The sequence below is a fragment of the Malaya genurostris genome, chromosome 3 (genome assembly GCF_030247185.1).
Source record: "Malaya genurostris strain Urasoe2022 chromosome 3, Malgen_1.1, whole genome shotgun sequence".
NCBI classification, from domain to species: Eukaryota; Metazoa; Arthropoda; class Insecta; order Diptera; family Culicidae; genus Malaya; species Malaya genurostris.
Window position 1 is genome coordinate 287,283,064 of NC_080572.1, and position 27,771 is coordinate 287,310,834.

Below are 27,771 nucleotides of genomic sequence, written 5' to 3' on the forward strand. Positions count from 1 at the left end.
GCAGAATATAGAAAAAACCAACTGACAATGTCTTCGAAATTTAGTTGTGAATATTCTGTGAAATTTTCAGAATGATTCATTGAGTTTAGCGGTCGTGTTGTATTTTTTTCTGACTGAAGAACTGCTGAAAATTGGAACGCTTGGAAATGCATACCTCTACTTGTTCATCGAATATCTCGGCCTTAAAGGCTTGTATCATAAATCTACCGTGACAAAGTCTAGATAATTTAGTTTAGATGCGATTAGTACATAAAAACATATATGTTATCGCGATAAAAATAAAGTCTTGTATTTTTCTGTGAAACTAAGTCAGTTTCAATGCATCCGCCATTTTTTTCGCTTTGGTTTCCTGATAGCATTCTGAAATAGAAGAGAGAAATAAAATTGGCTCGACACGGCTGCCAAACACACAGACATTCAATCTTTGTGAAAGCTGAATATTTTTTCATTGTTCATTGGAATCCATGTTATGTCCAACCTATACGATAGATTAATGTGATAAAACTTCTCATCAAAATAATAAAATGTATGCTGGCAACCCGGTACAGTTTTTTCATATACGAGAGAGTACAAGAGAAATATGATGCGCAAAGGTAATTGAGCGAGCCACGCGATCGATTTAAAACTCAACACGTGGCCCTCTGTTCTCAGACCTTAACATGAGATTTGTCCGTTGATTGATAAACTTTTAAAGAATCACTGCAATCAAATACTAATAGATACTCAGAGAGAAAGTCTAACTTTTTACTTCTCACTTTTTATGAACCTGTACAAATCTGTAATAAATTTAGGAAATCTGTATAAAATCTGTACATTGATTTAAATCAGTATGCGAACGCAAAAATCTATACAATACAGATAAATCTGTATAAATGGCATCTCTGGCTCTGAATTTTGTTTCAAGAAGGGCTAATGCCTAAATAGTAACAATTCCGATTTTGTTTTTATTTAAAGTTCACCAAATTAACTTTGCAAAAAAAAATTAAATATAAATCGAAAGGTAACGGAAACGACCGAAAATTTTTTAAACGTTGAAATGATTTCAAGCTGGTTCCTAAAAATATCGTGTGCTGTCTCATAGTTGGCATTAGGCCGTTTCTAAGAAGAACTCTGACATTTTGAACCTGAGAGTGGAATAGTGGAATATTTTGTTTTGATTGCTGTCGCCATTACTTATTTATAGGATGAATAAAGGACCAACGATAGGATGGATAAAAATCCATTGAGATGAAATTAAGAGCAGAGTATTGGACACATCATAAGTTTTTCTAGCTGTTTCATGAATATTAGTTAAATTTTCAAGAAATGTGAGTCAATTCTCAATGTGGAGCAAGGCGAATTAAGCAAAAATATGAAAAAAATCATAGTGATTTTAGTGGCTGAATCGGGGTTTTGAGGCGACGTCCTTACAAATGAGATGAAATAGGGAGCCCTTACCCTATGTGTTATTTTTTTGAAAATCAAATCTTTTACCCCTTGAAATACACCTCTTATTTGACGTATGAAATATTCACAATTTTGTGAAACAACTTCCAAAGTTGGTCAGCATACTTTCGGTACTGTTTGTTTCGATGACAGTAAGGAAAATATTCACGAATGTGCAGAGAAGACATCCTCCATCACGGTCCCACACATTCTATCGCTTTCGACTTGCGTCAGCAAAAGCCATAATTACGATTTATAGCCTCACCACGATCACGGGAAAGTGGCACCGATGAGCGAACTGGCCTGGCTAGCATTCATTCAACAATAGAGCTGTGAACCCACGCACTTCAACCAACACGGAATACGGTGTTGTTGATATTTTTTTCCTTTCGTATGGCGAGTAAATTCACTTCGACACTCAAAGAGAAGAGCAGCGGGCCGTGCCACTGTGACGGGATGGGTTTCAGGATTTTTTTGTTCTTTCCCTCAACCGACAATGGTTTTGACATCGAACTTACCCAAGATGAAGACCCTGATTTTCTCTCGGTTTGAATTTCGTCATTTCAATGAGATAACACCGGAGTCAACCTGCTGCCGATCATGGGCGCCTGGCCGGTTACTGGAAAGAATCTCTCGCGAAAGAACCGTGGGGCTCTCCCACCCAGGCTTTGCTGAAAAAAGGGGAACCCTACTCCGTTTGGAAATATGCTCGCATATATTCACCCAAAGCATGGGTTATTGTGCCAAACTTTTCATGAGCATCGACAAAAGGGGAAAAGATTATGTTAATGGTCACACAGAAGAAACGCACGTTTCGGTGCTGTCTGTTTCGGGTACCTTTCCAAAAAAGGGGGAGAGCTTTCCTGGCAACGATGAATAACGTACGGTACGATGAGAATTGCGCTGCTGGGAGGAGAAAATAGTGCAACGGGAATCGGTGGAGCACGGTCGAGAGGAACGAGCGCTAGACTCAATAGATGGGAGGTTTTCTGAAATGTTCATACCTGGACCTTCTCCATCAAGAGCACCGGCGAGCAAGAGGAAGTGATCGCGAGGCTGGTCCGGACTCCCAGAGAATGTTCTTCAGAGTGTGCAACTAATAATGTGCAGAGTGCTGAGAACTCGTCTTACTCCGCGCCTTACGGATGGGAGATTGGAAGCCGGTCGGAAGGTTGACTGCAGAGGAAGCAAAAAGTTACACGTTCCGAAAGATTGTGTCCCGTGACTGTTTTCATTAGACATATGGCAATGTGTCGCATGTCGGAGTCTGAAACTGAAACAGTATTAAATTTCTCGAAACTTATCTTGAGGTTTGATAATTTCTAATTACAGTACAAAAACGTAACATATTGATAGTCCATAATAGCAACAGGATCGGGTGGCAGTCGGCCCGGTTGTCCATAATTGAATACTACTTTATGTACTCTATAAATCACCTTACCTTGTATACGAATTCCCCTAGCATTCGGTTGACCTCGCCGAACCGCACATCAGAAACACTGGTAAATGCGTAACAATAAATCAGTCCAAGTGAATAAATTTCACCGTGAAGCAGAAAGAGCAAAAAAAAAAACGGCACAGAATAAAATACTCTTAGATCGTGGCTACTCGTTCCGCTCAGGGTTTTTCCGCCCACAAGAATGTGAAGAAACCCATCCCGGATCGATCCTGTTTGTATCTCACATCTCGTCACAAACACGCATATTCGCACCCGAAAACAGGCAGTTTTCCCTACAACCTGACTTTGCAGTCCCGTTTTTTCGTGTTCACCACACAAATGCGGTGGCGGAGGGATCAAATCGATTCGAGTCCCTTCGGTTTGCTTTCGGTAAAGGGAAGATTATTGGAATTGGTAACGATTTTGTTGCCACTGCCGGGCTGGTATCAGCACAGATATGTGTGCTCTGGCCGAATGTGTTTTCCATTAGCGAAGAGCCACTGTTGTCCTGCACACGGTGAATACACAGACCAGTATGGAATTGGGCGTACGACGATCGATAAATAAATTTATCTAATTGAAGCTAGACATTGTGATTTTTTGGGGTATCTTTGATTAACACCAAACAATTATGCTTTGAGTACATGAGTGATTAGTTAGCATCAGGTAAAGCTATGAATTCGTCTTCGGCTCTTCAAAGTTCGAAACCTCTCTATCTGCATCCAGTAACAAGTTAATTTTTGCATCATGAGTATTTTTTCACAAGCGATAGCAAAACGAGGTACAGATTTTTTTGAAACTTACTGCTAAATTCATCTAGTTGGTAGATATTGTTAGTTAGTGAATATATAATAATATTTTGGGACTACTAGTCCACCGTTTTCCGCTTCCGAAAGCACCGATAACAGTGAAGAAAATCTCATTGTCTTTAAATCTATTGTGCAATTTCATCAAGATCCGACTTCCGGTGGTTCCGACATTATAGGGCGGTGAGTGTCAAAACATTTAAATCGTCATTCAAAATGACGTTGCAAAACCGGTACGTGCGCCTTTGCTTCGTTCGCTGCGTGCTTTGTTCAATTTCGCATAGCGTGCAGGGTTGCCACATTAAACTTTATATTTTTCAGGTGAAAAAATGTAAATTTCTAATTCTTTTATTCAATTTGTACCTACTTGTTAGTGTAATGACAAGATCATGATAACGATGCTTTTCTATAAAAGTACACTTATTGTCTTTCTCATATAGAAAGTTTATGCGATCACTTGAATATTTGACTAGTGAAAATTGGCCCAGAGGGCTAAGTGTTCTATATCATTCGACACAGTGCATCGAGCTGAGCAATGTATGTGTCTATGCGTGTATGTGTGTGAGTATGTGTCAAATAATGTCACTCATAAAATAGAAAATCTCGTAGTCCCAAAGGTTGTTATAGAATTTCACACCGTCATTTAGAGCGACGATGCAAAGGAGGGTAAAATTCTTCTAGATTGGGCTTAAAACTGATTCAATTTGTAGGCTATATTAGTTACCTACTAAACGAACCGACTTCGGCTGTACTGGTTCCAAGTTCCCGGTTCCAGAAGTACCGAAAATAGTGGTCAAAATGTTTTAAACGAGACTCAATCAATTTTCTCAGAGATGATTTGATCGATTTCCACAAACAGGCTTACATGAAAGTTCCTATAGTCTTAAAGGTTGCTGTTAAATTTTATACGAATCCGACTTCCGGTTCCAGCACTATAGAGTAAAGTGTGTTTAATTATTTAGTGCGACGATAAAAACAAAAGAAAAATTATTTTTAACTTGACATAACTGTTTACAAATTGAAAAGGTTATGTCAGTTTAAACCCAAAGAAACTTTCTTATTTTATTCTGGATTGAAAAAAAAATTCTTCACAGAATCTGCTAGTGATATTTTTGAAAATGTAAGTAATATGAGAAAGGCATCATTACACCACTAGGTGGATTAAAAAAGGTTTCACCTTTCTTTCTACCCTACCCCCTACAATTTTGCAGAAGACACCGACAAGAAAAAGTTCACGAAAAGACTGTCAAATAATTAATGGCATAAGATTGCAGTTTTGGACCATTGTGTGCTGTCTCGGAATCATTGTAGCATTTTTCAATGTAGTGACAGCTTGCCAAATCAGACTAAATTTTCGAGTGGGAGGGGGAGGGTGGAGTGGTGGGTAGGATCTGAATGATGAATTATCGTTCAACAAAATAAATTCAAATGTTTTGCATTATAAAAAGCATCATGCGAACAACATTTTGTAATTTTTTCGTGAAAAAATACTAAGAAATAAGTCGGGGAAGAGGTATTTTTTGAGAACGCTTCTTAAAAATCATGATTTGCGGTGTCCACTGTATCTCATCGCAGACTAATCAAAAGTCAACATACCAAAGCAGCATAGTTAGAGTAAAAGTTTTTCAAGACCTCAACGTTTCTGTTTGATTTTTTAACTTTTTTTTTAATTTTTGGTGGTTGTTCAAAGTGAAAACAACGATTTTACACGAAAAAATCCGCCATTTTGTAGCTGGTAAACCTCCCATAAGTAACAAACTACGAGAAGGAAAACGTTGGGGTCAGGTTTTTTATATGTAGAAAGAGTGCAAAATTCGAAAAAAAATGGTGAATTAGTATTTGAATGACTATGGACACGGACTTTTAAAACGCGTTTAAAGTTTTTGCCTTTCTCATATAGAAAGGTGACGCAATCACTGTGAAAACCGATTTTCGAACTGAGGCTCGGAGGTCATATACCATTCGACTCAGTTCGTCGAGTACGCAAAATGTCTGTATGTGTGTGTGTGTATGTGTGTGTATGTATGTATGTAACACTCACTTTTCTCGGAGATGGCTGAACCTATTTTCATGAACTTAGATTTAAATGAAAGGTCTTGTAATCCCACGCAAAGTTCTTGAATTTTATTCGAATCCGACTTCTGGTTCCGGAATTACAGGGTGATATGTGCAAAAAAATGAAAACAAATGCACTTACTTTTCTCAGAGACGAAAGATTCAAATGAAAGGTCTCATGGTCTCATACAAAACTTCCGAATTTCACACGGATCACCCTTCCGATTCCGGATATATTGGGTGAAGTGTGTTAAAAATTGGATACCGTCACTTGAAGTGGCGAGACAAAACACGTAAAAATATTTCTTAGCTTGCCTGGAAACTAGTGGCGTCTCGTCCTCATGTGCACCTCGGGCACTGCACAACCGGTCAAATTGTAGGAATTAACTGCATTCCCATCCGCATTCTATTATGTTTTAGATTCTCTATTTATTCGATGAAATCAGGTCGCGATTTTTATCCACAGCACAATATGCATACATTCTTTCTAAGCTAAGGAGTGTATCGAAAATAAGCTATCTACAATTTTTTCTTTCAAATTATGATAAAAATCGATATTTTATTCAAACTAAAAATTGATATTTTATTGTACGAGGTTAAACTTGAACATAATGAAAACCGGATGAAGTTTAAGTTATTCCTTCACGAATTTTCGAACTTTTGATCGAACGCTCTTCATCAAGTTCCGGCCAAGCGTTGCATCGCATTTTTTGGACGCTTGAGCCCATTTTTTTTAACTTCTGCATGTTCCCAGCTGCCTTACCAGTCTTCTTGAAGACCCTCTTCACGATTGCCCAGTAACGTTCGATGGGTCGAGGGCAATTTGGAGGATTGATATTTTTCTTAACGAAATTTATACTCTTTTCCGCCAGCCAATTTAGAATGGTTTTGACATAGTGAGCCGACGCTAAATCCGGCCAAAACAGTGGAGGTGTACTATGCTTCTTAAATAAAGGCAGAAATTATTTCTGGAGGCACTCAGATCGATAGATTTCTGCATTTATAGTTCCGGCAGTGTAAAATTGGTTGACTTCAAACCACAAGAACATATTGCTTGCCATACCAGTACCTTTCGACCGAATTTCTTCACTTGAATCGATCTGTCCGCATCGCTCACATTTTCCCTAACGACGACAGTAAAGTATTGTGGTCCTGGAAGGGTTTTTGAGTCCTCCTTTACATAAGTCTCATCGTCCATTAACACGTATGCATCTGGACACTGCAAAAGACGCGAATACAATTTCCGGGCCCTTGTTGCTGCTCGCTTCTTCTGTTCTACACTTTGTTTCGAGATTTTCTGCTTCTTGTCGGTCTTCAGGTTATTTCGCCTCTTGATTCGCTGGATCATTCCGACACTTGTTCCTGATTTTTGCCAAATTACGTATTGACATTGATTTGTTCTTCATGATTAGAGACACAACTTTCTGGTCCAGTTTCGGCTTGGAAGAACCAGGTTTTCTGCCTCTTCCTGGTAGCTCATCCAAAGAATAGTGTTCCTCAAACTTATTAATGATGGTTTCAACTCTAGCATGATGATTTCCAAACCGCTTCGACCATTTTCGCATAGCAATACCCTTCCAGAACCTTAATTTTAACTTCCTTTTCAATACGCGACATTTTGAAAACGCAGAATTTCAACCGCACAAACAAGTAATGAAACGAAAGCAGACAGCCAAACGCACAGCATGCTGTGATCTGACCATAAAAAACGTGCTTAATCCACCTAGCAGTGAGATGGTACCTTTTTTTTTATCAATCCGCATGTGTTTTTTGCATGAATATTCTTCGGTGTTTCAGTTTTCATGACATTATTCTAATGTCCGTCGTTTTAAGTGGCAATTTGAAGTTTTATTCACTCATTACTCTGTAATGTCAGAACTGCAAATCGGATCGAATTTGAATCTAAAAGTGTAACAATCGATTAAAAATTCCATGATATGTCGAAGTAATTTCCACTTTAGAGTTTAGGGTAATTTAAGGTACTTCCAGAGCCGGTAGTCAGGAACCAGCATAACCCAAACCGATTCGAATGGTCATATGACGAATAAATTGCAATAGTTTTGAGTCCAACTTTAAAGCTTTTCTGAATTGTCATTTTCTATATCGCTTTGAATTTTAAAAATTCATCATCCTACAATTCCAGAATCGGAAGTCAGAATTGGATTAAATTGGATTTATTTTAATTTGAACTATTGTTTCTGAAACTCGTTTTGCCTTCTTTTTGGGAAAACGATTGAGCTTTGAGAAACGATTCGATACTGGAACCGGAATTCGAAAATCGGTTTAGCCGAAGTCAGATAAATTCACCTGAGTAGCTGTTTAATTTACATTTGTTTCAAAATGTTTGAAAATCAGTGTAGACATCTTTGAGGAATCGTAGTGCGAATTAAATTTTTGGGTGCCTTTCGAAACGAAAACTGAATACAACCAAAAATTAAATAAGTTCATTTAGTTATCGGCTATCCAAATCTGCATAGCCGATAAACCTGATTAATTTATGTGAAATAGACATTTTTATACTAATCACCCTGTATCTCCGAAACCGGAAGTTGGATATGACTGAAAAATAAGATGTTTTATAGAACCTTAAAACGTTTCATTTGAATCTTAGACGATTCTTAGATTTCATTAGAATCTTAGATCGGTTCAGCCATCTACGAGAAATATAAGTTACACAGTTTTAATTTCGTTTCACATATCATCCTGTAGTTCCGGAACCAGAGGTCGGAACCAAGCATAATCAGGAACCTTGTTTGGGAGTATACGACTTTTCATATGAATCTAAGTTTGTAGAAAACGGTTGAGTCATCTCCGAAAAAAATTGAGTGAAATTATTTGTCACACACGCATTTGCTGATCTCGACGAACTGATTCGAAAGGTATATGGGTGTTATGTTCTTCCAGCATTTATTGCTGTAAGTAAAAAATTCTGCCATCATCCGGTTTATATATGTCATTTTCGAACGATTATGTTGCCAAAAACGAACCGTGCTAAAATCGGTCCGAGGCAAAATATCATACTGTACACAGTCTTTTGGGTGCTTAGAAACAAATGTATGTAACAGTACAAAAAATAGTGTTTTATGTAGCTCCCAAGCATTTCTTTGCCACACAACGCTTAAAACTTCTACTGTTGAAATAGGGTAAAAAGTCGCTTAAACAAAAATTTCGATATCTCCGTTAAAAATGGACGGATTTTAACAATCTATGGCTTGTTGGACAGGTATTACCGTGCGGAATCTAAGTCTGAAAATATAATCTGTTTTCAATGTCAATTGTGAAAGATACTGTCAAAAAACTGAAAATTTTGACATAAAACTTCGTATAACTCAAAAAGTAAACATCCGATCTCAAAACCATTCAATAGCGTTCAGGGTGACGGGGAGACATTTCATTTGCGACTAGTTTGATCAAAATCGGTCCAGCCATCTCTGAGATCTCGACCTCTTAGCTGACAACACACATACAGACACACACACACGGACATTTGCTCAGTTCGTCGAGCTGAATCGATTGATATATGACAATCGGCCTCGGAAAATTTTTCTAAAGTTTGAGCGAATTCTATACCTATTTTTTATATATATAAAAAAAGGTAAAACCATAACAAATCCATGCGTAGAACACAAATGTATGTGGATAGCTTTTTTTCAATACACTCCTTATTAGTTAAAATGGCTAATTTGTGAGTTAAATTTGCCATTTAAATTCAACTATTTTTTTTAGTTGGTTTAGCAAAATAAAATGTTGTTTTTCACCAATTTAAATGGTTTCTTTTATTTATTTCAATTGATATTTACAGTTGATTTTAGCAATAGCATTACTTGATTTTGTTATTAGTTCTAGTGATTACACCTAGTTAAAACTGTTGAATGTAACTAAAGTCGTTATTCATTCCACCAAAAAATATTTTGAATTGAACTAATATTGACAGCTGTTTAAAAAAAAATCAACTATAATTTTCGCCATATCATTTTGTTAAGCAGTTTCGAAACGAAATGGTTTCTTCATTCAGGCAAACCAAATAATTCACCACACTGAAAACGTATTCAAAGTTTCATCCGATTCAAGCTGATTTAGATATTGTCACCTTTTCTGTTGTTAATATTTTAGAACTGCTCTGAAATCTCGTATTACAAGAAAATCTTTTTTTTTTGTTTATTTTTCAGAATCTCGTGTTAGAAGAAAATCTAACCAAGCTGTTATCAATCAGTGATTAATTTGTCAGTTTGTCGATTCATTGTCGTTGGAAAGCCTGGTCTGCAGTACGCAACGGCAAACTCCTTGTTAGATCATCAGTTTTAGGCGACACAAATTTTTGTTTCGTTTTTGCTGCTCTGTCTTCTCTTTGTCACTACATCCGCACGTTCACCAAATTTGAGTTACCAATTATCTATTCATTTTTAAGTTGAGAGACACGAAGCTGTCAAAATTAGAGTATCTTCCCATGGAATCCCCAGTTAATGTCATTTTTCAATTTTTGCCTTTCTCATATAGAAAGGTTATGTAATCGCTATGAAAACTACCTTTACAATCGAAGCCCGGAGGGCCGATTGTCATATACCATTCGACTCAGTTAGTCGATTAGTCGAGTCACAAAATCTCTCTCTCTCTCTGTCTCTCTAACCTCGTCTAATGGCCTCGCACAATTTTCCTGAATTTTATTTGGATCTGACTTCCAGTTCCGGAAATATGTGCAAATTTATTAAAAAATGCGCACTCAATTTTCTGGGAACTTTCTTGACCAATTTTTACAAACTAAGAAGCAATCAAAGGTCTTGAAATTCTCTAAATAATCCTTGAAAAAAAGATCCATATCCGGCTTCCGGTTTGGTATTACAGTACAATTTCATGAGTATTTTCTCAAAGGCGATGGCAAAACGAGGTGTACATTTATATGAAACTTACTGCTAAATTCATCTAGTTGGCAGACCATATCAGTTAGTGAATATATAAATCTACTTTGGGACTGCTAGTCCCCGTTTTCCGCCTCCGAAAGCACCGATAATAGTGAAGAAAAGCTCCAAAAATGTAACTCACTTCGATTTCTCAGCAACGGTTAAACCGATTTTCATGAATCATGATTCAAATGAAAGCTCTCATTGTCTTAAAAGATACTGTGCAATTCAATCCAGATCCGACTTCCGGTTCCTGAAAGTATAGGGCGATGAGTGTCAAAACATTCGAATCGTCATTCAAAATAACGATGCAAAACTGGCACGCGACGGTACGTGCTGGAAATGAGAAAACTTCACCGGCTTTGATCCGTTCGCAGTGTGCTTTGTTCAATTTCGTATAGCGTGCCGGGTTGCCATGTTTAAATCTCTATTTTTCAGGTGAAAAAAAATCTTAATTTGTAAGTCCCCCCCCCCCCCCCCCCTTCTCCATCGTAGACTTTCGAAAATTTTTAAATTCTCCTCTCTTTTAGAAAGGTCTACGTAGATTTTTCGTTTTCACGAAACATGATGGAAATTATGTTAAATCTACTTCAATTAAGAAATAGAGCCGTCATGATTTCATTCACTGGGAAAACTCATGAACACGATTGAAATAAAAATCATCTAGTAAAATTTCATTTTACCCGTTCATCTTCATACCTGGCGAGGCAATCAATAAAATTTAATGTTTGTGCACTTATGGTGTGAACCATTTCGCAAATGATTACTTTTGTAAATTTCATCATAATAACTATCGAAAAAAAATTTTATCGTGTAGTAATGTTTAGCTAAAACTACGGCCCAGTTCAAAGTTTTACGGGTAAAAAGTTATTTGGATTTACTTTGTACTGAAAATGAAATGATAGAATGTAAGAACTTCGAGTAAAAGTTACTTCGTTTGACAAAGTATTTAAACTTAATATTGGAGTATTTTATTTTACTGTGAGTATAAACAAAATTACAAAGGAGTAATTTTTACTCAAAATCTAAACTTATAATTGTTTTGCAGGATTTTTTTTCAATGTAGGAAAATAACTATCGAACTGCCAAAAATAATCATGCCAATTGCCAAAAAATTGACTGTCAAATTTTAACTAAAAGTTAAAATAACTTGCGAGATGGTCCACAGTCTTAGAGTTATTAGAAATACTTAATAAGCAGTCGAAAGAAATTTTGTTTTTCAACGAAATGATACTACAAGCCCCAAAGCGAGCGCAGAAATGCACTATTTGTGTTGAAAGTTAGTTTAGTTATATCGTTCACCTTAAAAGTCGTTAACAGGGAGGTGTCATCAATTCTCAGTTATTACAGATCTTCACCGGATGAACGATAGGAAAGAAATATTTTTCGCAAATTCGCCCTTCAGCAATGCCATACATTTTCTTTTTTTCGAATCTCACTTGTTTCAGGTAAAGCTAAGCTGATGAAACATAATTCTGGCTTGGTTGGCTGTTTTTCGTAATTTTTTTTGTGAATAAAAAAAATGAGTCTACGTGGACGTTGCACAAAACCCCCGTCCCCTCTTGAAGAAAAACGGTGACATTCATGAACACCTAACCCAAATAGTATACACCCAAACCTCCATTTACGTAAACTTTTTTTACGTTACCTCTTTTTACGTAACTCTTTTTACGTAAGAAAATCCCAAATACCGTAATCTTTTTTTACGAACCTTCTTCGTAAAAAGAGATTTTTGCATACAGGGAGAACCATTTCCGGCCCATTAACATTCCAAGGAAATTACTACAATATGGGTATTTTCGGAACGGGTTTGATGTGTAGATGTCGGAAAACGACGTTTGAGGTGTTCTGAATTACAAGATGGCGACTTCCGGTTTATTAATATTCCTAGAAAATCCTTACAACATGGGTATTTTCGGAACTGGTTTGATGTGTAGATGTCGGAAAACCTTGGAATTCAGGACTACCTCAAACATCATTTTCCAACATATACTCATCAAACCCATTCCGAAAATACTTATATTGTAAGGATTTTCAAGGAATATCAATGAACCGGAAGTCGCCATGTTGTAATTCAGAACCACCTCAAACATCGTTTTTCAACAATTGAGTGACACACCACTGAAATTTATTAAAATGTACATACTCCAAACTTGAGTGACCACCTATCTATTCATTTTTGAGTTGAAGGACGGAGTTGTCAAAATTTGACTATTTTGTAATCAAAAAACAGATAATTTTTTTTTTCAAAATTTGAGTTCCTTGCACTCAAAATAAAGAAATTCTTCTTCGTTAATGTCTATATACGAGGATTCCATGTTAAAGTCATTCTTCGTTTTTTTTTAACAGGGAAGCACAAACAAGTGATTCAAAACTGTTTCCGTTTTGACCGGTTTGGAGTCAAAATTCATCGATTTGGTTATCCTTAGGTTGGACTTCTTGCCTAGCAGAATTGAAATCACAGCATATATTTTGCACACATCTATGATTGATGATTCATGGTTTCAAAAACCGGATCTAGAAATGGTAGTGGAAAACGATGTATTCTTGCAATCTTAAATTGGATAAGAATATTCCGAGAACTAAACTGCAAAAACTATTTTTATCACTCAAATGTTTGAAAACTCAACACGTTTTACTCAAATCCATACTCAAATTTTGACATTTTCTTTCAGTCTCTGAATTTGAGTAACGCTTGACGTTGTCTAATGTGATCTACGCTGGTTTATTTTCAGTGTCTACTTTTCTCAAACGTCCAATTCGTGTTCATAATCTAAAATAATTGCAATTTCATAATTTCAGAACTCTTTTCTCTTGCGAATTAATTCCAATGATTCGACTCCTGAGCAGCCTAGTTCGGAAATCGACACCAACAACAATCAGTCCCGTTCCGATTGAATTAAACGTTGAAAAAAAAAAATGAACTAGTCTGGTTAACCGCCGATTCGCACTGTCATTAATATTTCACCACGTGCCACGTTTCGAATTTGGCCGCATACCGCCTACTGCTCCGGATTTTTCCAACGCCTGCTATCCCATTCCCAGTTAGCAATCGGAGGGAGAGCGCATTTTTTCGCCCTTCCTTTCCTGCTGACGATTTGTGCCTGCTTGGCGCTGCATTTAGGGATGATTTATTGAGTGTTTCGTAAATATGTTTGTATAAACCGTACTGACCCTCAGCGTGCGCGCGATTGTGTGAGTGCGCGCACTGCAAGGCGATGATGAAACCGATTAACAATGAGTTGATTCGGTACAGGAAAAAAAATTGTAGATGCATGAGTTGTACCATGATCAGTGTGAAGCGCAAACAGACAAAACAAAAAAAAACTCGCGAAATCGGTGGTAATGTGATGATATTTATCCGTCCCCGATTCAGTCGAACTGCATGCGACAAATTTATGGTATCGAATTATATGGTTGATTCAATAAAAATGCGAAAATATGAACTTGTCGATTCAGTTGTCAAGCAGCAGCCTTGGTGCGATTCCAGCAATACTTTTGGTACAGTGTAGGCGTCGGTGGTGTAATGGTCAGCATAGTTGCCTTCCAAGCAGTTGATCCGGGTTCGATTCCCGGCCGACGCAGATGTTTTTTGCAAACCATTTGTGCCTTGTTTTTTCGTTGATTTTTATTACTAACAAATGAGTCATCGACGGAATAATGCATTGCCATTACTAGTCTCCTACAGTCACCGTTCTTTATAGCCGTGATCGTCTAGTGGTTAGGACCCTACGTTGTGGCCGTAGTAACCCAGGTTCGAATCCTGGTCACGGCAATGCCTTCTTCTGCGAAGCGGGCATTGTCACGGAGAAGAACACGTAATCATTTTTTTTTGTACTCGGAGAGTTGAAATGAAATTTCATCAACCTTTACGTTTTCAGCATTTAATTACACCACACTACGTAAGCTTTCGGTACACAATTTACTTCGTTATCTTGCATGCTTCTTTGTGTTGACTGCCGACTGCTCACCCCTTTGCAGACACCCACCCACCCACAAATCCCATCGCTTGGTGGAGCTCGGGAAGAGCTCGGGAGGAAGAAAAGGAATGCAATGCTGGATGGATGGAAACTGTATCGGAATACAAAAGATGCGGGAAATAACCCAAGGCGAAGATAGCGCACAATCCACAACTTCTCATTCCGAGAAACCCGTCCGTTACCTCCTGTGTCATGCCCGGCTCGGTTCGCTCCGTTCGTTCAGGGTTCAATCGGCTTTTGCTGCTGTACTGTCGTTGCTGTTGTGTTGGGGAATTTATTAAACACATCCAGTCGAGCGCGAGAGACAGTCCTACATCCATAGCCAAGTGGACCTCGGAGCTGGGAAGGATAGTAGTATGGCGAGAGAAGGAAAGGAAGGAACACCGGGACAAACAGGTTTGTTCTCGCGTGTCGACTGCTCATATGTATCCAATCCAATCCACTATCCAATATTCCATATTCTTGAGCAATGCTCTTCCTTCGCCCAAGTCTCACTCTTTTTTTCCGTAATTTCTCTGTTATGGTTCTTCTTCGAGCTCGGCTCGGAATCTCCCCCTCCTCGACTCGGGTGTTGGGTGCTGCATACAGATATTTTCCCCTAGATTCAGACATTCCCAGCACCGACGCCAGGGGGATATTCTCCCGGTGCTCCTCCAATTCCGTGTGCGCCAACAGCAAGTCTAGTTTATCGAGATGAATACACTCGACCGCCCTCGACCTGGTTGTTTGTTGGCGGATTATGATTAGACCGATAATGGATGATGCTTCGTGGACCGTGTTCTGTTGGCTGATCGTTAACCGGTGCGCGACAGGGTTGTACCCAGTGTTGTAGTTGCGGTTAGTCACAGTTAGTCAGCTCATGCTAACCAGCTCATGAATCTGCAACTTCTCAGGAATCATAAAAAATTTGTTTTCGAAAATAACACATTGTAAGGAAAATTTGAAAGGGTGCCTTAGAAATGATTCCATGGCGCAGAATCACGGCAAAAGAATTGAAAAGGGTGCCCATATAATTAATTCCAGGGCGTAGGGTGGAAGAATTTTAAAATACATCAAATGGTGCTACTAATTAATTTTGAGGCTAAAAAAAACTTTGTACGAAAAATTTAAAGCGGGCACCTTAGGAATGATTAAAGGGGGCAGAATCACGATAGGCGAAATAAAAAGGGCGCTCATAAAATTTATTCCAGCGCGCAGGGTGGAAATCTTTTTAGATACATCAAATAATCCTATTGAAAGCGCAAATTATTAAGTATTTTCAAGCTAAACAAATAACATTTTGCAAGAAAAATTTGAAAGGGAGTCTTAGGAATGATTCCAGGGTGCAGAATCACGGCAAAAGAATTGAAAAGGGTGCCCATAAAATTAACTCCATTTTAAAATACATCAGATGATCCTACTGAGGGCGCAAATTATTATTTATTTCTAAGCTAAATAAATAACATCTTGTATAGATAATTTGGAAGGGCGTACTAGGAATGATTCCAGGGCGCAGAATCACGATAGGAGAAATGAGAAGGGCGCTCATAAATTTTATTCCAGGGCGCAGGGTGGAAATATACATTAAATAATCCTATTGCAAGCGCAAATAATTATTTATTTTCAAGCTAAACAAATAACATTTTGCAAGAAAAATTTGAAAGGACGCCTTAGGAATGATTCCAGAGTGCAGAATCACGGTAAGAGAATTGAAAAGGGTGCTCAAAAAATTTATGTTTTGCTTCAACAGGACGGTGCTACGTGCCACACAGCCAACGAAACAATCGATGTTCTGCGAACAATCTTTGAAAATGAAATGAAATGGGGATATGAATTGGCCTCCGAGAAGCTGCGATTTGACACCGCTGGATTATTTTCTTTGAGGAGCGGTTAAAGATACATATTACGCCAACCATCCAGAAAAAATTGAAGACCTCAAGCACGAAATTTAAGTTGCTATTGGTTACATAAGGCCGAAACAATTGAAATTGTACTCAAAAATTGGGTAGATCAAATTGGCTAGATTCCGGAAATTAAAAAATAAACTAAGATTTCCATTTCTTTTACATTTTTTCTTCGACTCACCAGTGCATAACAGTTTAGGTTGAACTGTTATGCCACCTAGCAGTTCAACATAAACCGTTACTCTAGTAGAGTTTGAGCTTTACGTATGGTTTGTGGTGAACTGCTTGGTGGCATAACAGTGCAACATAAATTGTTACTCTTTGACGAGTCGAAGATGAAACGTACACAGCAAAAAAAAAAAGAAATTTACTGGTGACGCGGATCCACTAATGGCACAATTCATAATAACGTAATTTGTTAAAAGACTGAATTTTACAAGAATGATTTAAATTCGAGAAAACGTGTAAGCTCACAAGTTTCAACACATAATAATACATCATAATTTCCATAATGTTCAAACCAACTGTGAAAATGAGTCATTTTTTATGCTTGAATATGTAGGTCTCAGAAGACGTGAGCTTAAACGATTTTTTTAAGTGTATAAAGGCAAACGAAAGCCCTTAGCTCAAAACTATGCAAAACCCAGAATAACCTTTAATTTTGAGTCATTCATGATTATCTCATTACACTGAATTTTTAATCATAAAAGGTTGAACTTTCACTCTGGCCAACTTGACTTTGTTCCTAATTTCAAAATTCTTTATTCATTCATCTAGATCTATTTCGTCTCCCTCAAAATAATTTCCCTCGGTCCCAATACACTTATGTCAAGGTTTTTTCTCCAATCCTCGAAACAGTTACTGAAGTCATTTTCTGGAATAGCTTTCAATGTGCGTAGCGATTCACGTTCGATGTCTTCAATTGACTCAAAACGGTGTCTCCGGAGCGGTCGTTTGAGTTTGCTGAATAGCCAAAAGTCACACGGAGCTAAATCGGGCAAATACGGTGATTGCGGAACGATAATGGTTGAGTTTTTAGCGAAAAAATCACGAAGAATCAATGAAGTATGCGCCAGTGCACTATCGTGGTGCAAAAACCAAGAATTATTGGCTCATAATTTCGGCCTTTTTTGACGAATAATGGTCGAATGGTATTCCTTGTTGACAGTTTGGCTGATCGGAAGGCATTCGGAGTGCACTACACCTCGATAGTCATAGGAAACTGTCAAAATTACCTTGATTTTTGACTTGCTTTGACGTGACGCGTTCTCAACCCTTTTTGAACAACTTGTACCAATCAAAAACACTTTCTCGCGACATAGAACTGTCACCGAAGGCCTTTTGCGACATTTCGAACGTATGATTTCACACACAAAATTTAATGGAACTTCTTAGTTGAATAGTTCCACTCATTGTGAAAATCGCTAATTGGACTTTTAATACTTCAGGAAGACAGACGTATACTAGACACTAATGAATATTTTGACGTGACACTTGGCAAAGATGTTCATGAATAGCAATGTTTTAAGTAAGTATCCACATTGGAAAAACACTTAAACTGTTTAAGTTTGCACTAAGCAGTTCAATTATAACTGTTCTGCACTGACGAGTCGAAGAAGAAACGTAAAGAATAGTTGAAAAATAAATAACTAGTATGGGGGTTTGTCTTTCTCTGTAGAAAGGTAATAGAAATACTGGAAAACCCGACTTTCGAACGGAGACCCATTCGAAGACATCTCGACTAAATGGAAAATTTATTTGTTCGTATGTATGTATGTGTGTGCCCTTTTCAACGAATTTATGTACCGCTCAAATTTCTCGGCGATGGCTTTCAACAATTTCAAACAAACTTTGGCTCGCCTGGAAACTACAATTGGTTCATTAAAAATATTTGAAGTTCAAATGGCTGTCACTTAGGGTTCCGGTGATATTATGATATAAGTGACGCAAACATCAAAATCCTTGGATTAGTTGAATATGAATGAATCGATATCAATAATTTTTTACTTGTTCGAGGTTAAAATTGAGTTGTGAATCGAGGTCGAATATAATATAGCTGACAGTTCAAGTTTTGGAGAAAACGTAATCGTAATCGTGAAATTTGCTGATAAACTTTGTTTGAAAAATGTTGCTGAATATGTGACATGAAGGCTGAAGTCTACTTTTGTAAACTAACTAAGTCCAAATTAGTGTGAGAAATTATGAGGCAAACTATGTTTTTAAAAAGACTGTTTCGAAGAAAGAGAAATATCTGCAATACGGGGAATATCATGCAGTTCATTCCATGGGAAGAAAATAAAGTAACTTGTTTTTATTTAACATCAATTTATCGGTAGGCCTGACCGCATGAATGGTTTCGATGTTCAATAACTTTAATGATTGAAGGATAAGCAGAATAGTAGTTTTTTTTTTTATTCAATAATATATTATAATATTAAGGCACACTGCTTAAGCTCTAAGATGCCAAGGGTATTTACTAATCTTAATTACGACTAACTTAAAACTAGAATAGTATCATTATGTAATGTAGTATCGGGGTAGCGGATTCTCGACAATTCAGCTTCCAGCAGGCGAGGTGAATTGAATATTGGGTGAGGGTCTTCCAAATGGCGAATATCCATGTTGGCCGCATCCTTCGGTCCGTGTGGGTCCGCGGGAAACACCCCCAGGCTACGAAGGCCCGGCGGGTGGCCCGCATGCTGGTCATTGACTGGAGCGGTCTTCCGGTGATGGTGATGTTACGGAAGAGAATGAAAAAAAAGAAGTAAATATTGTGGGAAACGGGGTAAAAAAGGGGTGTGGGAACAAAATGTTTGAAAACGACAGAGATCTAATTAGTTGCCATCGAGATGGTGAAAAACAGGGAAAGGGGAACGAAAAAGTTAGTGACAAAAAAAAAAAGATCTTGTTGATTCCAATGAAGATGGTGGACAGGGACGGGGATCGAGAGAATCGGGCGGATGTTAGTGTCGAACCTGTAGGTGGAGATTATATTTTCTGAGCGAGGAATAACACATTACACTTGTATATCAATGTGTTTAAGGTACTGGTATATGAGAAGCATATATGAACTGCAGAATAGTAGTGAAAATATATGCATCACGGTATCAAATCGGCGTTCGTGAACTGCTGATAGTGCGAATCATTTCAATACCTATGTCGGTTACGTAAACGGCCGCTGTTTAAATATCAGCATCGTAACAAATTGCTACCAAAAATGGCGGAGCTAACGTTTGCAAAAACGAAAAAAGGACAAGACGAGCTCCAATTGATTTATCAAGAAATCAAATCTGGAGTAATTTCGTTACAATCTCGTTTTGCGAATTGTCTGCAAATGAGCTCAAGTCTGTACAGTATAGAAAGACGTAGCAGTGGAAGTATTTTAAAACAGCTATTCATTCGTAGGGTGGAAGTATTTTAAAATACATCAGAAGATCCAACTGAGGGCGCAAATGAGCTTTTCTTCACTATCATCTCCGTTTGGAAGCAGAAACCGGGCACTAGTAGTCTAAAAGTAGATTTATATATTCACCAACTAAGAAGGTATGCCAACTAGATGAATTTACCAGTAAATTTTATTAAAATGTGCACCTCGTTTCGCCATCGCTTGTGAAAAAAAACACATGAAATTAAAATTTTTACTAATCGCACTGTAATTCCGGAACCGAAAATCGGATCTGGATCATCTCCACGGGGACTTTACTGAAACGGAAGTCGTAATTACTGAAACGGAAGTCGGATCCGCATGATATTTCGGAACTTCATATGGGACCATAAGACCTTTCATTTGAATCTAAGTTTGTTAAAATCGGTTTAACCATCCCAGAGTAATGTGAGTGACATTGTTATCCCATTTTTGATGTATTACTTTCACATTTTTTATGCATATCACTCTGTATTTCCGGAATCAGAATTTGGATCTAAATGATATTCAGGAACTTCGTATAGGACCGTGAGACCTTTCATTTAAATCTGAGTTTGAGAAAATCGGTTAAGCCATCTCCGAGAAAAGTGAGTGATGTTATTTTCACATTTTTAATGCATTATTTTCCCATTTTTGGTACGTATCACCCTGCAATGCCGGAAGCGAAAGTCGGATCCAAATCATATTCAGGAATTTTGTATGCGACTATGAGACCTTTCATTTGAATCTAAGTTTGTGAAAATCGGTTAAGCCATCTCCGAGAAAAGTGAGTGACAATATTTGTCACACACATACACACACAGACATTCGCTCAGTTCGTCGAGCTGAGTCGAATGGTATATGACATTCGGCCCTCCGGGCCTCGGTTCAAACGTCGGTTTTTGCAGTGATTGTATAGCCTTTCTATATGAGAAAGGCAAAAACAAAAAAAATAAAAGATTTTTCAAAAGTGTTAGACCCTACCCGACCCCCAGACTCAGACAAAGCTTCAAAGTTGTAAATAAAATATTCTAAGACATTCTTACCATGGAAGGGGCGAATATTTCTAGGTTCGCCTCGGGCGCCAGAAACTCTCACTACGGCTCTGACAATTTGGTAACAAAGCTGCTAAGCCTTAGAATAACTAAATCGACGAATGGTTGCACTATGTTAAATTGTAATCATCCTCAACCGCCGGACTACATCCCTGGATCGGTGCCAGCTGGGGTGTATTGTTTCTTGTCGACCAGCAAAACTTGTTAGTTTTTACACCATCCAATTGCTGTCTTGAAAAACCCAAGTCTGCGATTCCGAAATGATGACGATCGCCACCGACAGGCAACATTCGCCCGTTGGTTTCGCCGTGTTGGTGCTACAAACTCGTATTCGTTCGCGGTTATCTTCTGGAGCGTGGGAAGGGAGGGTGGTAAGGGAGGGAAGCTGTGCCGCTCTCCGTTCTCCGTTGCGCTGCTTCGATTGTTGATGTGGCGTATCATGAGGCGAAAATAGCTGGAGATTTATGTGCGCGCCTTCGACTGATCTTGGGATATCTGGTCGCGCGCATTCTTCTGACTTGTAGCTATGCCGGTGGTGGTGTGTACAGACGTCGTGTACGGCGGGGCCGCATATTGGATCCCGCGAAGATGATCCCGAGCCACTGTAACCATTCCGGGTTCTAATACTTCTTCTCTACCGGCGTCGAGGTTCGAGCGCGGGGGAGGCACGATATGTGATGATAAATTTATGAGCTATTAGTGTAAACCCCCCTCCACCCGCCCCCTGCGGGAGTACTAGCCCCGTTCCACCGCACCGCGGGGTTGGTCCCAACGGATGGTCTGGGAATTGCTGTGGCCGCTGGCTGTTGTAAACCAGTTTCGTGTCGGGTATGGAAGCGGCTCTTTGTTTAGCAAATCGCGTATCTCCAGAAGGGACCCACGAGCACCGTGGTGCGATCGCGGTCAGAACTTGAGGTGATCTTTCTTTTTTATGTTTTTTATTTTTGTGCGTATATCTGTGCTTTCTGCTGTTGCTCGGTTCGGTTAACTGGTTCGTTGACCATTACCGAGAAATGATACGATGATGAAATTCGTCGTGTGATCCGCGTTTTTTTGTGCGGCTTGGTACGTTTCGAAGTTTGAGCCGGAAGTCGTTCGGATTGGGTGTTTGTGGTTGCAAACAGTCTAAAGGTCGTATCGTATTACGAAAATGCATTCAAGCTCGGCCAAAGTGTCTCCAGATTTGTGTTTCTTAAAATGTCAAACCTTACCACCCAATTGATGAATTGATACATTAATCAGATCAGAACAACTCAAAAAAGGTTAACATTTGCAAAACGACAGAAGTCAATTTCGAAAGAAAATCGTCAGATCGCTTTCCCCACTTTTCGAACCGTATCAGTTTCTCGCTGAGTGGGCTGAGAGGGAGGACGCTTTCATCAGTCTAGCTAGCATCAGGAGGCATTAGCGTAAGATTGGCAGAGAGTGAAGAAAACGGAAAATCTCTTCCTCCTCCTCCTCCTGTCCTGCCCTGAGCCCACTCGAGCGCACCACCCATCGGATGCTTCACGATAGAGGAGAAAAATTTACTCCGTTTTTCCTGTGCTACTCGCTTCGGTGCGAGGCTGCTTCGTGGTGTTCTGGAATTTCCCGAACCTGAAGGCGAACCTCCCACTCTCCCCTACCTTTTTTTTCGAGAGCATGTGTAGCGCAGTACCCCTCGTTGTGAGGGGCACAAGCACACTCCGCTAGAGACGAGCTTCCACCGTATCAGGCTAGCAGAATCTTGCAGGTCATTTGGTCAAACGGGTTCCCTTTTCGGTTCTGTTTTTTTTCTTCGGCAGTGAATGTTTGCAGGCTCACTGGCTGGTTGGTTGGTTGGTTGGTTGGTTGGAGAAAACCGTTTTGCTGACGAAAGCTTCAGGGGAACGTGAATCGATTCGATTCCAGTACTCGTAATGCGATTGAGAGAAGTAAAACTACCCCTCTCCAGTTGGTTGAAGAACCGTCTAAGAAATCATGCCACGAAAACATGCTTCGAGTTACGTAAAGTCAGCAAACATTATGAAAGAGTTATGCACGGAAAACGCAACGAATTTGCCGTAACTTTGAAGTGTGCTGGATGTAGATGACAGAAATGTTTTCCATCTGATTTTGCATGGAACTTTATGTCCAGAACAGACGTCGGCAGTCTCGTGAGTCAGTTCTTTAGTTCTATATGATAACATCATTTATTTTAGAAAAAGTACTTAAAAATCGATCTAATGCGAATAGCAAGACTTAGACACCATTTATATTTTTAAGCATGTGAACTGTAGAATGAAAATCAATAGATATATACACTCCAGTTTCATCAATATGGTCATTAAAGGGTTGAGATTCTGGGAAAATTGTCTTCAGTGCAAGTGCCTTCAAATATGGTATATGAATTTCTATTAATTTTCTTTTGGGACCGGTTTCACATGCACACCCGGCTATAGTTTTTCACTGAAATATACTACGATTTTGTAACAGTAGCCAAATTATCAAATTCGCTAGGAAGCGTTTTGTGAGATGGGATGGAAATTTATAAAAGCGATGATGGATCGAGTGAAACCCTTTTGATTTGCAAAGAGATCGCTCAACGCATGCTTAAAGAATGAGAATTTACAAGAGTGAGGATAGCTCATTAAAAATTGATATTGTGCAAGTTTGAGGAGATGATGAAATCATACATCAGACGGAAGAATAGCTGGGTCAGATCGGGGGGTTATGTGAAAGACATTCTTACACGGAACGACCAAAATTAGCTCTGCGCCTAATTAGTATTACTGTTTTTGAATTAGTTTGATTTTAACAACAAAATTTCTAAAATAACTATAAAATTAGTCAAAATTGAGAATTTACTTGCTGAAAAAAATTCTTATTTTTAGAGAATGTGTTTAGTTTGCGAATATTCTGGACACAAACCAGCAATATTTCAATCCAACACGAAATTCTCATTGACAACTAATTTTGTTATTAAAATCAGAAATTTTGTTTCTATTTATCTATCACCGTCATTACTGAAGGACAGCACAAAGAAAGCAAAAATGAAATTGGTTTTATTAATAAGTTTATTAGCCAAAAACTCATGAGAAGTGTCAAAGCAAAATAATCCATTAAAAAGCTAAAAGGGACAGTCTTTTTGGAAATGTTTGCAAATTGTTTAGATGTTTTTCGCTTGTGTTACGATATATCCATACATAAATTTCTAAACCGATTTGTAAAAATGACGTAAACCCTTATTGGAAAGTGTATTTATTCAGAATTTGTGGGCATTTGAGGCGATTGTACGTAATAATGTTTTTACGCGGAACAGTGAAGTGAGTTTCGAATGTTGCACTCTAATTGTATATGTCAAATGATGTTTTTTTGTATCTTCCAACCTTCCGGGCTACGCCGTCCAGTGTGCTACTTGTATTCGGTTTTTGTTTTCCGAATGCTCAAAGTTTTCAGTGAGAGAGTCGATTTCGCTAAGTCGAATAAAGAAAACAGCGATTTAGAAGAAAAATTTTCAAAAAGAAGTTTATGTTTCGTTTATGTCTTTTTCTCCAATACAACATCGTATTTTTACCTGCCAATATAGAGAAGACAACCGCGACTGAAATTTTTTTTCGGTAGTAGGGTGCCATCTAGTGGCTAGTAGTCATTACGGTGTTAAAATTTTTTCGGTTGCAGAGCGCCATATAGCCGCAAATTGCAGAGGCCAATTCAATCATTCATGTTGGTTGAAAACAACGTTTTATTTCTCTTATTCAACTAAAAAATTAGTTGAATGGAAATGAAGTGTGCCTTAGCTAAGAAATGACAGCACGTTTAATTGGTGAATTCAACTAAAAAAATAGCCATTTCAACAAATATTTTATTAATTTTAAGGGAATTAGAAACAAAAAATCTAAATTAGCAAAAGTATTATTTTTTTAGTTGTCTCAAAAAATAACTAACTAAAATCAGAAAATCAACTAATTTTCGCCAAAATGCTGATTTCGGTCTATCCGTGTACTGTCATGAATGCGATTAGTGCAGATAGAATTATTTTTTATTGAAGTGATCTAAAATTTTAAATGCGCTGGGTAATGATCCGAGAAGCAACCTCAAACTATTTCGAAATATGAAGGAAAAAAAATCCGTATTTCTAGAACTTGTTCAATAAATATCTATATCTATTCTATGTCGTTGTAGGATCATTTAGAATCATTTCCTAATTTTGGGATGCCGAAACTCTTGTAACGCTTTTCACCTATACCTATACAAAAAGTGACACATATAACGATTCCTAACACACACAACTCGTAACGCTTGTACCTTTTAAAAATGTAGCACATGTAACATTTTGTAACACCTAAAACTTACAAAAACAGATTACGCATGTAACGATTTGTAACGCCTATAATGCATGTAATGCGTCGTATGGCCTAAAACTTATTCAATGGTACGAATTTAACGCTTCGTAACGACTCTAACTTATAAAAATGTAACGCGTGTAACACTTCGTAACGTCTGTAATTCACAAAAGAGTAACGCACGTAACGCATACAACTCACAAAAAATTAACGCATGTCATGTTTCGTAATGCCCAAAACTAACGCATGTAACGCATCGTTACGCTTGTAACTTATAAGCGAGTAACGCTTGTAACGCTTCGTAACGTCTATGATTCATAATAAAGTAACACATGTAACGCTTCGTAACGTCCATAACTTACTAAAAAGTAACGCATGTAACGCTTCGTAACGCCTATAGCTAACAAAAAAGTAACACACGTAACGCCTATAACTTACAAAAAAGTAACGCAAGCAAACTCTACAACTAACAAAAAAATAACGCATATAAATCTTCGTAAGCCTATAACTTACAAAAAAGTAACGCATGTAACGCTTCGTATCTCCTATAATTTACAAAACAGTAACATGTGCAACGCTTATAACTTGAAAAAAGTAATGTATGTAATTCGTCGTAACGTCAAGAGCTTACAAAATGGTAACGCTTGTAATGCTTCGTAACGCCTATAACTTACAATAAAGTAACGCAAGTAAAACCTATAATTAAATAAAAGTAACGCATGTAACTCTTTGTAACATCTATAACTTACTACTTTGAAAAAATCGATTGCACTTTTTTAATTCTTTCGGGTACTAAGAGATAGCGATAGTCAAGTTCATATTTTTAATATGGTGGTGTCATCTTTTGTAAAACGTTGGAAACTTCCTTCTGCATCTAGTATAGCTAAAATTTTGCGTATGCATTCTTTATGATCAAAAGAGACAATTTGCATCATAAGTTTGCCCTTTTTAGGCTAGACGTTTTGAGAAGGGACCGAGCAAAAATCCCAGGAAAACACAGATAACACCCTATCTCCGGAACCAGAGGGTTTGATCCGAATGAAAATTGGGATATTCTTATGGCATCTTAAGAACTTCCATCTCCGAAAAAAGTGAGTGACATTATTTTCACATTTCGGAACTTTGTTTGGAACACCATGAGGAAGTTAAGTGATATTAATTTCACATTTTTGGTGCATATTATACTGTAATTCCGAAACCAGAATTCGGATCTAGATGAAATTCAGGAACTTTGTATAGGACCATAAGACCTTTCATGTGAATCTTAGTTTGAGAAAATCGGTTTGGCCATCTCTGAGAAATGTGAGTGATTGGTTAATTTACATACTCAGTAGAAGTAAACTTCGTATAATACTTTGGGAATATTTTGATGGCCCCAGGAAGAATAGATTTGCGTAATTTATCCGTTATTTTCAAATGTTGAGTACTTTATGCCATCATTCTTGAACTGAACTGAATTCTTGAACTGGATTCAAGAACTAAATTTCAGAATTTAGTTGCTAAATTCATGTTCGGAATCCAGATAAAAAATTCAGGTCATCAATTTAGTTCTAGACTTATGGAACTGAGCTCATTTTCAAAGATTTGTGTTTTATTCTTTGTTAAAAAGTAGAACCGCCTTGAGCTAGTTTTAAATATGATCAGTATCTCATGTTCCGAATTTAGTTCCAAGATGCAGGTTCTGAGGTCTGAGTATTAATCCTTAAACTGGATTTAGATCTAACATTTAGTTAGATCATATTTTGAATTTTCAAGCTAAAATCTTAAGTTACCTAATTCAGTTCCAAAATCTAGTCAACGGTTTCCAGAAGTGAGATCAATTTTCAGAGTCATAGTTCTAAACAATGAACCTGTAATCTTGAACTAACTTCTAAGACTAAAGTATGAAAATAAATTGAAAACCTGTAATTAAGGTGGATCAGAATCCAGGATCTGAATTCAGTTTTAAAATGCAGTTCTAGAATTCAATCCAAAATTTAGCAGCAGAATGCGATTACTGATAATCTGTTGGTGCCGCTGCTGGTTGAAGGCGTCTGCTCGCCACGACGTCCGAGAGGCGAATGAGAGCACAACTTGAGTGCTTGAGGCTCTTCACCACGCAAAAGGTCTGTTGTTGCTAATGTTTGTGGAAGATCGTCTTGAGCAAAGGGAGAAATGATCGATTTTCGTTTTACGGAGTTGAACATCAGGAATGATATGTTATCTCACACTGTTGAAAATGTTATAATAAATTGCTGATCATATTGCTGACAATATGGAAAAAGAATTATGTTGTGACGTTATGTACAACTCGAGATATTCACGATTAAACTCAACCCATTCTTCCACAGGGCGAATTTTGAACAAGCGCCCCATAATAAAGTAAGACGTATTCACGTCAAAATCGGTAAACATTGCCTACTGACTGGTTGTAATATCAGCACCCTACACGGTCAATACTAAGTAGCCATTTTTGAGAATTATTCGACCCATTTCCAACAAACCTGGGAAAACTCATTTAATGGGTAAATAACCTTTTCTCAAA

The 27,771-nt window shown here is 38.0% G+C and overlaps 2 non-coding genes across 2 annotated transcripts; both read left to right on the plus strand.

Moving 5' to 3' along the window:
- The first annotated feature begins 14,134 nt into the window (after window positions 1-14,134).
- On the plus strand, window positions 14,135-14,206 carry Trnag-ucc (transfer RNA glycine (anticodon UCC)). The gene has a single exon. It is a non-coding gene; the product is annotated as a tRNA-Gly (tRNA).
- A 119-nt stretch (window positions 14,207-14,325) lies between these two features.
- On the plus strand, window positions 14,326-14,397 carry Trnah-gug (transfer RNA histidin (anticodon GUG)). Its single transcript has one exon. It is a non-coding gene; the product is annotated as a tRNA-His (tRNA).
- The last annotated feature ends 13,374 nt before the right edge of the window (window positions 14,398-27,771 follow it).